General features: G+C 50.3%; 1 protein-coding gene across 1 annotated transcript in view; it reads left to right on the top strand.

Annotated features, from left to right (window-relative positions):
- The window catches only part of KIRREL3 (kirre like nephrin family adhesion molecule 3), a 595,366-nt gene that overhangs the window by 481,761 nt on the left and 99,805 nt on the right, over nt 1–13,800 (top strand). The gene's annotated exons all lie outside the window — the stretch shown is intronic.

Here is a 13,800-nt window from a genome sequence, read left to right as displayed (position 1 = left end):
TAAGTTTGGCTCCTGATTAGTCATGTGACCTTTATTCTGACCTTGATGTCTCTTGACCTATGTTTTCTCATCTGCAAAATGGGTAAACTCACCCTCTTTCCTCCGTGAATTTGTTGCCATGATAAAACACGCACAATGGTTGTACTGATGCTTTGCCTGACGAACCATAAAACGCAAGGCGCTATTATTAGTGTTCTAGATTAACATCCTCAATTCAGCCCCACTTGTGCTCAGACCAAAACAGGAGATGTACTGCGGGAGGGGACTGGCTAGTGGGAGAGATAACAATGACTCATCATTTTCATCCATATTTATGACGTTGGGAGCCTTGTATGAGCGTGTCACTGAGGGGACAGAATGAATATTTCATGAGTGAACACCAAAGGCAGTATTAAGAAGAAATGGACAGAGACACCCCCGCCTGCCTCTGCCTCCACGTTCAGCTGGGATGTCAGCACAGCTCCAGGCCCATGACTGACTCGGAGGAGCAGGGCAGCCAGTTGGAAAGAAGAGCTCAGGCCTCCACCCAGATGGGGAGCTGTCCAGCAATCCTGGCCCAGGGACCCCTGTCCTGGGAGGCAGGAGAGCCAGCGCCCACTCCATATACCAGCTGGGTAGCCTTGGGCAAGTGACTGTCACCACCCTGGGCCTCTGCTTCCACGCTGTAAAAAGGCATGATAAGACCAGCCTTGCATGGCTGCAAGGTTCCAGTCCAAGCCCTGTTGTTTGGAAGACGGCTTTGCAATGCACACAGGTGGGAAGTGTCATATTCGTGTTTTCACTCAGCAGACTGCCATGGGACACCTAGCACGTGCCAATCACTGCCACGGCCACAGAGTGCCAAATGCTGCATCCATCGCTTTATACACATCACCTCGTATAATCATCACCGCAATCCTGAGAGGTATCTGTTACTACCCCCATCTTCCACAGGAGAAAATAAAACTTGGGAAAGATAAACAACTTGCCCAAAGCCATACAGCTAGTTGATGGCAGAGTCCAGGGTTGTATGAAGCCAAGACCGTTCATTCTACACTGATGGCACATCTTTGTCCGCACTTATGCAGAGCTGATGGGCACGCTTCCTCCACCCCGCCAGCTCCTCCCTATTCTGTTCATGCCTTGTGCTCCCTCTACCTGTCTGGTCATCCCTCTTGGCCCTCCAGGATACCCTTCTTTTGGTTTCCACCCTCCCCCACTGCCTTCTTCCAAACCTCCTTTAAGAGGTTGCACACTCTGCCCTTGAGGTTCTAATTTCCATCCCCATCCATCAAGATCGTTGCCTCCCAAACCCTAGACAGCCTCCATCTCTTATCTGGCCAGCCATCGAGTGCTGTCAAGACTGAATACCTTCCCCCCATAAGTGTCCTCAGAAGATGAAGCAAGGACAGATGGGGGCAGTGCCAGGGTTAAACCCAGCCAAGTCTTCTCCGCCTCCTGATGGACGCCTCTAGAGGAGGCTCCTGGCTCTTTCCATCCATCCCACAGCATGAGCACACTACCATCCCTACAGACCTCTTCCCTGCGGGGAGTTCCGTGTTATCTTGGCTCATCCCTTCTTCAGAGATGGAAGCGATTGTTTTAAACCTGCCGCCCCACCAGCTCTTCTCCTGGCCTCTGATGCCATTAAGTTTCATTATAACGAATAAACACCACGATGACATTTATAAGTTACCACTGAGCACAGAAGCACAAATATGAAGCAGATAAACTGCATTTGATCCAAATAATTACTGCAGGCAATATTGGGCTTAGTTTGAGCTGGCAGCCGGGTACCGAGTAATTTATTAGATTGCGTAAGGCAATGTTGCACGTTGCGTTTTTCATTATTGTGTCTCTTCCCCTTCTCTGTGGTCTAAATAGGTTAGGGGAGTTTAGGGCCAAACAAAGACAGACTTTGCTCAAGCAGATTGAGGCTGGGAGGCGTCCAGGAATGGCTTCTCCCCAGGAACATGGCACTTGTGAGAGAGGAGAGGGTTTCAGATTATCACGATGCTGCCAGCCAAGGCCAATTCCCTGTAGCCCCACCCACCCACCCACCCACTGGCCCAGATACAGAAAGAGGCCTGATGGAGGGGATAAATGGAAGGACTGGATAGAGCCCCTAGGACACCAAGCCCGGTTCCTGCTGCTGGCTTCCTGCTGAGTTTCTTTGTCTTCATCCAAAGACCCTTTCTACCAGAAGCCTTCTGTAGCCCCAGGCAGCCCTGGGCAGCCCCAGATCTGAGTCCCCAGACCTCTCCTGCAATAAAGAAAGGAAAGGAAGCAGTCTGTCAGCCAACTCGGCAAAACAAAGCAACAAGAGCTGGCTACCAGCTGCCTCCTCTCTGCCAAGCCCAAACTCATAAAGTTTGATTCAAGGGGTTACAATACCTCCTATTCAGAGTCCCTCCCGCCCCATCCTCCCAGCCTTAGTAAATTACCCAATAAGCAGCAAGGACTGTAGTTATTGTGCAGTTAAATGGTGTTTGCCCAGTAAATCCTGAGCAGAGTACTAACGGTGATATACGGTAACTAATTATGGACATGAATTCTCTCCCCAAGACGCCAAGTGGTACCAGATATTGTTGCGTTTCAGGGAGGAGGCTTGAAAGCTGCTCTGTTCCCTCCAGTGAAGTCATGAGTAACTTTTCTATTAGAGGAGCCGTCTGGACCTCTGGTGGCACTCCAGACTGGAAACAGAGATGTCCCGGGATGGGGGTGGGCTCCCAGGAAGACTCCCATTCACGGTCCCCCATCCCATGCCCAGTGGAAGGGCATGACTGGGTACCAGCTGGTCCTCCTTGGGTTGCCTTTACAGCAGAGGAGGTGCTCCCCATCACAGTGGCTGTGGCAAAGGCCCAAGCCTCCAGCCGTGCAGGGAATGGAAATCATTTTTCTCACAGCCCCGGACTGAGCTAAGAAAGCCATTTCAGGGAGTCATCCTTTGTAAAAGGCTTCTGGACAAGGAGGCAGCAGGGCAGGGCGGGCGGTGCCTCTGCTTGGCTGTGGATGACTTTTGCCCTAAATGGTCATTTACAGAGATGATCTCAGGTCCAGGAGTGCCCGGGAGGATCAGAGGTGTCTCTGGTTGATTGTGATCTGCAGGTGAGATGGGGCTTGTGTCCATCAGTAAGAACTAGGTGTCCCATCAGCTTCCTGTGCATTTTGGGAGCACAACTGGGAAAAACAGTTGTCAGCCTCTGCTTTCTGAAGAGGAAACTATATAGCTCAATCATGGTCTATGCTTACCGGAGACTGTCGACCAAAGTCCAGACTGGAGTCAGATGGTTCAAACACCAGCCTCCAGCACACGCTGTGACCTTGGGTGGGTCTCTTAACCTCTCTGAGCTTCTGTTTCCTAATCCATAAAGTGGAAATGATTCTCTCTATTCCTCAAGATTGTTGCCATGAAAATAGCTCCCCTGGACTTGAGGCTACTGCTTCCAGGGAGCTCTGCACCTGCCAGTCCTATCCCCCCTGCCATCAGCTCACCTCCTACGATGCCTGGGCTCAGTGATCCAGCCTCAGCCCATCTGGCACTCCCGTTAACACTCACACTCCCTTGCCTTCCTCTCAAAGTGCTTCCATCACAAAACCTCTCCTTTACCCACATCTCCACTTCAAACACTCAAAACAAAGATAAGGGGCAGTAGTAAAATTTAGCTTTATTTTGTTTTCTTTGCTGCGGCCTTCTCAGGGTTTGATGTAAATAATCTGAGCCCCTTCCAGGGCCGCGGTTAGGTGGTGATGGGAGAGGTCAGGTGACGCAGAAAAGGGCTGGCATGGGGCACATGCTTGCAGTGGGACCTTGGCTGATCATGGCTTTAAACCTTGGCACTCAAGTGTCTACATCAGGGTGATGACAGAACCTTCTCAAAAGAGTGTCAGGAGGGTGGATTAAGTAAAATAAGGTATGTGAAGAGCTCTGTGATGTGTAAAGCATATGCAAGACTTAGCTGTGGTTAATATCCTAGAGCAGCCAGAAGACAGGACCCAGAATCCCAGCGCGACGAGAAGAAGAATTACGATTTTAATTAGGACACATATATAGTCAGCTCTCAATTGTCTGCCAGCAAATTGTCCCCATTCCTGGCAAGTGCTATCACCAAGACTACTTAATGAAGTCCTCTGTTAACATTTCTCAGCTTCTTATTTTTTTCTTATTTGCATGAGGCCCAAAGGGAATGAAAGTCCTTTAAAGGCAAAATTAGCTAAGATCTCCATCCTCTCCTGGAGAAAGTGTGAGCCGTAGCGACAGCAGGCTGGGGCGGGTGAGTGGACCAGTACAAAGGGTGTTCTCTACCCAACTGAGCAGGAAGCCAGAGGGAGCTTCATCATTGGGTTCTTTTGTGGCTTTTTTTAAGTATTAGAAATTCCCAGAACATCAAACACATCCATATTCAAACATGAATACAAAATGCATTCCAATGTTGAAAATAAATGTTACTTCGGATTATTCATTGTTTTGAAATGTCCATCATTTTGGATTATTCACAACCTTGCTTCTCTCTGTTCATAAGATTTTTAAGAATGGATTGTCAAAACTACAGTGAGATACCACCCCACACCAATCAGAATGTCCATCATTAAAAAATCTGCACATAACAAAGGCTGAGAGGGTGTGGAATAAAGGGTACCCTCCTACACTGCTGGTAGGGATTTAAGTTGGTGCAATCTCTATGGAGAACAGTATGGAGGTTCCCCAGAAAACTAAAAATAGAATTACCTTATTATCCAGCGATCCCAGTCCTGCACAAAACTAATTCAAAACGATACATGCACGCCAATATTCACAGTAGCACTATTTACAATAGCCAAGACATGGAAGCAAACCAAATGCCCACCAACAGATGAATGAATAAGAAGATGTGGTGCACATATACAATAGAATATTACTTAGTCATTAAAAAAGAACAAAACAATGCATTTGCGGCAACATGGATGCAACTAGAGATTATCATACTAAGTAAAGTAAGTCAGAAAGAAAAAGACAAAGACGAGATTGAATGAAGTAATATGAACCCTTGTTTCTTAAAAACAAAAAAAATGATAGTTAGGACATAGATCTTCCCCAAACAGACCAAATCGGCTTGGGCGATTTGCTTTTACTTTCTTGTGCCTTGTTTTTTTTCTTTTCAGCCTTAACCTCTCCCTCTATCAATCTCTGGTCAGGGATCCAAGATCCCTCATGCCGTGTGGCATGGCCAAACAAATAAATTTTCAAAACATTTTTAATACATTGAATAAACCAGAAGACTGAACATTGGGGCTAAAAAGGAGCACCTGAGGAATTGACTTCTAGTCCGAACCCTGCATTTACAGATGGGAGCTGAGTCTTGGAGACGGGAAGGGTCAGGCTCACGGGCACACAGCTAAGACTCAGCAGAAGCAGCACCACATGGGTTCCTTCTGGGCCTGGTGCTCACGGTCAGGACACAGCTTCCTGTGTCTGGAGCATCTCGTATAAAAGGGAACACGACTCCCGGGACATCGTGGGGTCTGTGGTCCACGGCCCCGCCTCCAGCCCCTCCCAGCGATTCCCAAGCTGCTGTCCTCTAAGAGTGTACATGGAAATTCTGTACGCCCGTGACCGATGCCGACCGCTGCCTCTCGGGCCAATGACAGCCCATCACTGCTCTTCAGATGCGCTTTCTTCATCTCATGCTGCTCCCTACCCTGCCCCCAAAATCGTTCAGGGAGCACATATTCCAGTCCCGAAGACAGCACCCTGAGACACAGAAGGAAGAGCGGGCTTAGCCCGGGCCCCTGGCCAGCCAGCAGCAGGGCCCTCCTGCTGGGACGACATGCAGGGTCCCAGCCTTCACGGGCTGCCCAATGGTCCCCCGTTTCCACCGACCCCCATGGCCACCGCCGAAGCCCACACTGTTCTTTCCCGTCCCGGTCAGACATCCAGCCGGCGGGGTGGCTGGGCCCCTTCACAGGCACGCTCACGCAAGTGTTTCTGGCAGCCCTTATCAGTGTGTTCTTGGCATCCAGAACTTGACTGAATGGATGGAGGATCCTCTCCCGGCCACTAATGAGCTCAGCGCTGGCTGGAGCTGGGGCCACAGGCTGATAATCAGGAGGCAAAGGATTTATAGCGCCTTTGGAGTCACCCTGCCTCGGCCAGCCCCATTGTTTTTCATTAGAGCCCCGTGCTGTCCAGGATAACCTTGGCGGGCTGCGTGTCCTGGGGAGAGTCGAGAGAGGCCGGGAGAATCACAGGTTGTCCGGCCGCCCCAGCTCAGGCCAGGAACGAAGTGGGAGAACTAGGAACTTGTACCCCTCACCCAGCCCTGGGAAGGACAGTCAGCCTCTCCCATATAAGCCCCCATAAATGTCCAGCACAGTTTCTGGAACATTCATGATATTGGCAAGCTTCTCTTCAGCCGTGTTTCAGAATCAAGGCTACAGACAGCTGCAAACAGCAGTGTGGAGGTTGAAGTCGTGTCCCAGCCCCTCTCTCCCAGCACAGGTCCAGGAGAAACAGACAATGGAGGGAAGTCCTGTCTTCCACACCTGTCTGTCCTGGCTTCTCTATTTCCAGCCCTGGTCCAAAAGAAGAAGATTGATTTCTTTCCAGCCCAACAGGGCTCAAAGTCCGTGTGAACCTTGACAGGAGTTAGACAGCTGCCCCCAGTACTCCCAGTCTGGAGCAGCTGTGTCTGCCTTAGTCACATCAATGCCTATAACCTTCCAGATTAGCAGATGAGTTCTCGGGTCAACACCCAATGAGAGGACACGTAGCGAAAACACCTCCCACTGCCTGAGCCATAATGATGCTCAGTAAAGTGTGGATGAATCCCACCTTCTTCCTCCAGACCTACTACATCCAGGGTGTCTTCTCCTGAGCGATTCTGCACCCCTATCAACCTATTTACAACTGAATTCACTAGCCCCCCAATCTGCTTCTTTCCCTGAGACAGAAGTGGCTCCCCCAGTTACCCATTCACCCCGTCCTGCAGCCCAGGGAGAGGGGGGACCTTTATGCCTCTGTGCTCCTCATCTCCCATCAAACTCAATAGCTTGCTAGCTCAGTGCCGCCTCCAGTAGCTCCTAGAGCTTTAGCCTGACCTCTTATGAGCAAAATCCTCCAGATCAGTCTTTCTGCCTTCGGATTCTTCTCCTTTATCCATCTGCCTCCCTGCTGCCACCGTGATCTTTCTCAAACTCAGATTTGAGCCTGTGGGTCAACTCCAGGGATGGTTTCTTATCGGTGAAAACTTCTTAGCGTGCATTTGAGGGCCTGTGAGCTGGACCTACTGTGTTCTCCTGTGCATCCTACACACACAGGCCATGCGTCCATCACACCAGGCTCACGGTGAGAGGGCATGCAGAGCCCTGTGAGCTTTCCTCAAGGGTCCTGTTCATCCTCACAGACAACCTAACAAGCATGTTTACCATTCTACAGGAAAGCTGAGGTTCAGAGTGACTAGTCAGTTTCCCCAGGGGTGCACAGCGGTGGCGACAGAGCCAGAGATCCAGCCTGGACCTTGTAGCATCCGTCCTGTTATTCCCGGAACGCATTCTGACTTCCATACTTTACCTAGGCCATCCACATCCCAGGAAACATTCCCTCCTTGCCCTCATCTTGCCTACCCGTCCAGGCTATTTCCGAAGCCAGCCCTGGGACTTCCCTTGTGGTCCAGTGGTTAAGAAGCTACCTTCCACCGCAGGGGACTCCGTGTTGACCCCTAGTCAAAGAACTAAGATCCCACATGCGGCAGGGCAACTACATGTGCATGCTGTAACAAAGAGCCAAATAAATAATTTTTTTTTTTAAAAAAGGCCAGTCCTTCTGTGACTCATTTCCCCAAAAAGGAAAGCTCCTTCTTCCTTGAGACTTTCTTTATTATTATATAAATTTCAGGTGTACAGCATAGTGATTCACAATTTTCAAAGGTTATACTTCATTTATAGTTATCAAAATATTAGTTCTATCCCCTGTATTGTAGGATCTATCCTTGTGGCTTGTTTATTTTCTACCGTCATTTGTACCTCGTAATCCGCTACCCCTCCCCACTTCCTCCTCCCTTCCTTTACCTACTGGCAATCACTAGTCTGTTCTCTGTAATCTTTGAGTCTGTTTCTGTTTTGTTACATCCTTGGAACTTTCTTTATACCTCATTTGGGGCACTTTTTATTTTAAGGTGTTTTTTTTTAATTTATTTAATTTTGGCTGCCCCAAGCGCCGTGTGGGATCTTAGTTCCCTGACCAGTGATAGAACCTGTGCGCCCCGCAATGGAAGTGCAGACTCTTAACCACTGGTCTGCCAGGGAAGTCCTGGGGCACCTCGTATTTTATCCCTGTGCATAGATTTGTCTCCTCCAGACATGTCATGGAAGATACCTCAGTCCCTCATCAGCACCCCACACCAGGGGTCTTGGAGGTTGTTGGGGTGGACCATCCCCTGCCTGTGGCCCATGGCACATCATGGGTACCATTACACCCCATAACAATCAGTTTTATTATTAGCTAGGGGGCTAGAATATAACCCCAGAACCCCCAAGTGGGTCACAGGAGGATGTTCCAGAAATTTCCCAAAGCTCATCCTACTGGATTAGGAGCTGGGCGTGTGCTGAGCCCCCAGAGAGCCGCAGAAGTCAAGGCTCGGGCTTCCAGGCATGACCGGAGCCATCCTGCGTTGTCCCTCTCCGCCCCACAGCCGGGCGCTGTCCTGGTGTCAGCCGGCCACTGAGCTGGCCCCTGCCTCCCCTTCCCTGCTGCCATCTCTCTGCTTCTCAGGACCAGGGCCCCTTCCCTTAATCTCAGAAGAGGCAATTTGTGTGCTCTGGGCTGGGAGAAAGCTAGCGACAAATAGTCCCGGCACAACTCTTCTTAAACCTTCCCCAATTGGTCACTAATAACAGAGCAGACGGTGACATCTGAGCCTTTTCTGCGTGGCTGGGCAGGCAGCTCCAGGAGACTGAAGCCGGCAAAGGCAGGGCTGCAGGGGGCTCAGATGTTCACATCCTCACCTGCGTGGCTCACGGGGAGAAGCAGGTTCTAATCGGTCCAGCTTCAGGCTTGCAGAGCCTCCTTTCCCATCTCTGGGACCCCCTTGTGGCTCCAGCTTTAACAGTCCCGGGCTCAGGAAAGGCTCACGAGTAGGGATGAAAACCACAAAAGTAAGGCGCCCAGAGGGAGGAGAGGAGGAGGTCGCACACGCCCCACACCATCTCCTGACCACTTCCAGCCTGACCCCTGAGCACGACTGAGATGGGGGATCGAAGGGCACATGTGGACGTCAGCGCCCCTGCTCTGCACATCAGGCTCCAGCGCAGTTTGCTCTGAGCATGTCTCTCCTGTTACCCTAACTAACCCCACACCCCTTGCTCTCTGCACTCGTCCACACTGACCCCACAGAGGGCTGCCTCTCACGCCACCGTGGGGCCACCTGACCACCAGATCAGCGACTGGGGAGAGACACAAACACATGTGCCCGCAGGGGCAGCAACAGACTTAGGTCACTGGAGCGCCAGGCTGTCCCCAGGAGGTCAGGGCTGAGAGTTACGGCTGGCAGGGTTGGGTTAGCATCCTCCTTGGAGTCTGGCATGGAGGACCCCGGGTACCATGGGACCTCTTCCTACCTGTTCCCTGCCCCCACGCCCCCTCCCCACACACACACACAGACTCAGAGTCAGGCAACAGCGCCAGGAACCCCTGGGACCTTAAAGGCTGTCCAGACCACAGTCCCTTCCAGGAGTCTCCACAGCAACCCTGACAGCAGACAGAAGCCTTGACGTTCTCAGCGTGTGTTTTAGTCCCAGGAAACATTCCACCCCCCAAAATTCTAAACCAGAGGCTTTCAAATATTCAAAAGAATGAGAAGAGTTTATTTGACCAAAATGGTGAGTGGTTGACAAGGAATAGAAGCAGAAAAGGTCTGGCTAGAGAAGGGGTGGGGCCTGGAAGCCAACTAATTCAACCCCATCAACATACATGTGCACACACACACATGCACGCACACACATGCACACATGGGTGGACACACACGCACGCGCACACTGAGGTAGCCAGGTCCCCGGAACACTGATATAAAGACATCACTCCTGGTGGGTTGGTCCTCCCAACCTCAGCCAGCAGAGTGCCTCTCCCCTCCCCAGGAGGTGGCTGGGAATTGAGAGGCAACCTCAGATCAGGGGCCAGAGGTGTGTGAGCTCATAGACTGTCATGGGGTCTTCAGCATTTTAAATGTTCTCCTGGAAGACAGTGGGGACCTCCCAGAGCCAGATGGTGATGGCTCACTCCATGTTAATGTGACCTGTGGTGAGTCCTCAAAAAAGAGACAGCAGTGAGGGGCCATGTGGTCAGGGCTGAGAGGGGCGGCCCGTTGGGGAGCCTGATGGGCTGGTGCAGATGAGGGAGCGAGGGGGGTAGGGGGGGTGGGCGTTGAGGACAGCCTGGAGAAGTCGTGAGGATGCTGAGAGGAGAGCAGAGGGCAGGGAGCAGCCGGCAGCAGGACAGGGCAGCGGGGCCGGGGGAGGGGAGGCGCAGAGCTGGGCTGGTACAGGGGTGAGGGGGCCCGGGGGCTTCTTCCAGTGCCTCCCCCCGCCTCAGGCCGGGCAGGAGCTGCACCTGTCCCTCCTCGTGCTGAGGAGCTGAGAGTCCTGCCACCACCTGCCACCACCTCAGCCTTTCTCCCCCCATCAACAGCCCCAGCCTCCGCCCCCATCTGGACTCAGAGCACGAGGAACACACACATGACTCAAAGCCTGGGGCTCCCCGGAGCCCACCCTGCTCTTCATCCTTCCCTCCAGAGGCAGCCCCTGCTTCCTGAGGTTTGGAGAGAAGGCTCCCAAAGCCGCCACCTGCTCAGACTTCCACCTCCACTCCCGCCCCTGGCCTGCTGAACCGGGGGCTCTGTGAGAGCCAGACCCTAATCCTGACTCAGTGAAGCTTGGGGGGGTCACGTCCCCTTTCTGGGCTCAGTGTGGAGACAGGCTCCTCCCCGCCCCGCCTGGGTGTGGAAGAGGCAAGTCGCAGAGTTGGTGAGCTGCTGTCTTGGCATGGGCAGGTCACAGTCGCCTGGGCATGCCACGAGACACGCGGGCCAGGGACAGTGACCTCGGGGGCTCTGAAACGACCCTGGAGGGCCTCTCCCTTTCTGGGATGGGACCATCCTCCAGGGAGGGGCATAGGAAAGATGGCCTGCGGCCACCACCGGGACCACACCCCACCCTCCCCCTGACCCCTCAAATGCAGGAGCGTTCCAGATGGGTTTCCTCCCTGGCCCTCTCCTTTGACGTTTCTGGAGACTTTTCAGTTCCGTCAAGAGCAGGGGAGGGGGGTCTCAGGTGGGTCTGTGCGTCCCCGGGGGCTGAGGACTGTCTTCATAGGACTAACTGTGGAGAGAATTCAAGCAACCCCTGTAAACCTCTTAATTCATGTGGTTCATTCCATGAAAGCCAGCTATTTATTCTATGAAAATAAAAATACTATTTATAATACATAACTAGCTACATAATAATATTTATATAATCATAGTATTATATTTTTAAAGATTTTTTGATGTGGACCATTTTTAAAGTCTTTATTGAATTTGTTACAGCGTTGCTTCTGTTTCATGTTTTGGTTTTTTGGCCCCAAGGCATGTGGGATCCTAGCTCCCTGATCAGGGATTGAACCTGTACCCCCTGCAGTGGAAGGGCAGGGTCTTAACCACCGGACCTCCAGGAAAGGCCCAAAAATAGTATTATACTAATAACTATAACATTAATTATATTAATACAATATTGCTAATAAGTAATATTATATATGTAATAATATACCACCTTGTGTATAATAATATATTATATGTAATAACATTATAGATTATATGTAGCATATAATAATGCTGTATGTTAATATAAAATTAATAATATAATTAATATAGTTATATATACTATATAATAAATGTGTTAATTAATAATTAATTTATATATAATTAATATAATATAGTTATTGATATAACTATAATACTATATTGTTAATATAATAGTAACTGTATATTAATATATAATAACTCTTTGCAACACTATGGACTGTAGCCCTCCAGGCTCCTCTGTCCATGAGATTCTCCAGGCAAGAATCTTGGAGTGGGCTGCCGTTTCCTTCTCCAATATAATAACGAGTTGTACAATAGTAAGTGTTATGCTATGCTTAGTCGCTCAGTCACGTCCAACTCTTTGGGACCCCTTGGACTGCAGCCCGCCAGTCTCCTCTGTCCATGGGGATTCTCAGGCAAGAATACTGGAGTGGGTTGCCATGCCTTCCTCCAGGGGATCTTTCCGACCCAGAGATTGAACAGACAGAGAAAGACTAATATCATATGATATCACTTATATGTGGAAGCTAAAAAAATGATATAAATGAGCTTATTTATAAAACAGAATTGCAGACGTAGAAAACAAACTTATGGTTATCAAGGTGAAAAGTGGGGGAGGGATAAATTAGGAGTTTGGGATTAACAGATAGACAACTACTACATATAAAATAGACCTGCTGTATAGCATAGGGAACTATATTCAATATCTTGTTATAACTTAGAAAAGAATCTGAAAAACAATATCCAAATGTATATAAAATGGAATCTCTTTGCCGTACACCTGAAATGAAGACAACATTGTAAATCAACTATATGCCAGATTTTTTTTTAAAAAATAAGTAAATAAAAATAAAGCCTGAGAAGGGAGGTCACATGAGCTGCCGGGCTCCACACCGGGAGAAGGCCATTGGACAAGATGGGAAACTGAGGCAGAAACCTGATGGGGTTGAGTCCACAGTGAGAGTAGGACCCTGGGGGGTGCAGCAGACCCTCTGCTTGGATCAGAGCTGCCAGATGCTGGGGGGCTATGGAGGCCACAGGTGTGAGCGCCCGGAGGGACAGACCAGGTCGCATTCACCCCCTTCTCACCAAACAATGCAATTTCTGCCTCCTGGCAGTCTCAATAAGTGTGTGCTGAATAAATGAAGCATCTTGAGGAGCTTCTTACCTATGCAATATAATGCCCAGGAGGTTATGGAAAATGATCATTTGCCTTTCACCTCTCTGGACTGGAAAGTCACAAGTGAAGGAACTGGTAAGGAGATTCTTCAGACAAGAACCTCCCTCCATGCTCTGCCCATCGCATCCCCAGGGGATCCTCAGCCTGAAGGGGAGACCCTGGGCCTGTCCCACCGGTCCATCCCTTCACCTCCTCTCCATCTTCAGCGCTGTAACCTTTATGTCTAGAAGTGACACCCAGGTTAGGTTCTACTTGAGAAAGCATCTCATTGATTTGAAAGAGAAAATCATTCTTAGTGGCTTGAATTTAATGTGCAAAAATTAAAATTTTGCTGAGGACTTCCCTGGCAGTCCATTGGTTAAGACCCCGCGCATCCACTGCAGGGGTTACAAGTTCGATCCCTGGTCAGGGCAACTAAGATTCCACATGGCAGCCAGTATAGCCAGAATAAACATGATGAAAAGGCAAATTGTCAGAGTGCACCCTCCCCCCAAATCATTTGCAAACCATGTCTTTGGGGGCAGGCTGTTGAGACTATCCTGGGTACCAATCTCCCTCCAGAAACATTCTTTCCATGGAAAAGTTGAAGGGATCCAAACAGACAACACATGAGAGCCGAAAGCTCTCTCTGAAGCCTGCTGGAGTAGATCAGGGGACCCTAGTCCACTGGAGGCTCGCTCCTGTTCCCTTCCTTTCAGGCTCCCTTCTGTCGGCCCTGCTCCAACTCCTGGCTCTGAGGCAGCCTCCAAGGAGAAGTAGTGACGGCTCAGTGTCCACCTCCACACCTGCTTCCCGGGACCTTCCCCTCCCAGCCCCGCCAGTCCCGGTCTC

This window comes from Muntiacus reevesi, chromosome 5 (assembly GCF_963930625.1).
Source record: "Muntiacus reevesi chromosome 5, mMunRee1.1, whole genome shotgun sequence".
Taxonomy (NCBI): domain Eukaryota; kingdom Metazoa; phylum Chordata; class Mammalia; order Artiodactyla; family Cervidae; genus Muntiacus; species Muntiacus reevesi.
Note: the sequence above shows the minus strand (reverse complement) of the source record. Positions and strands in the feature narration are given on the sequence as shown.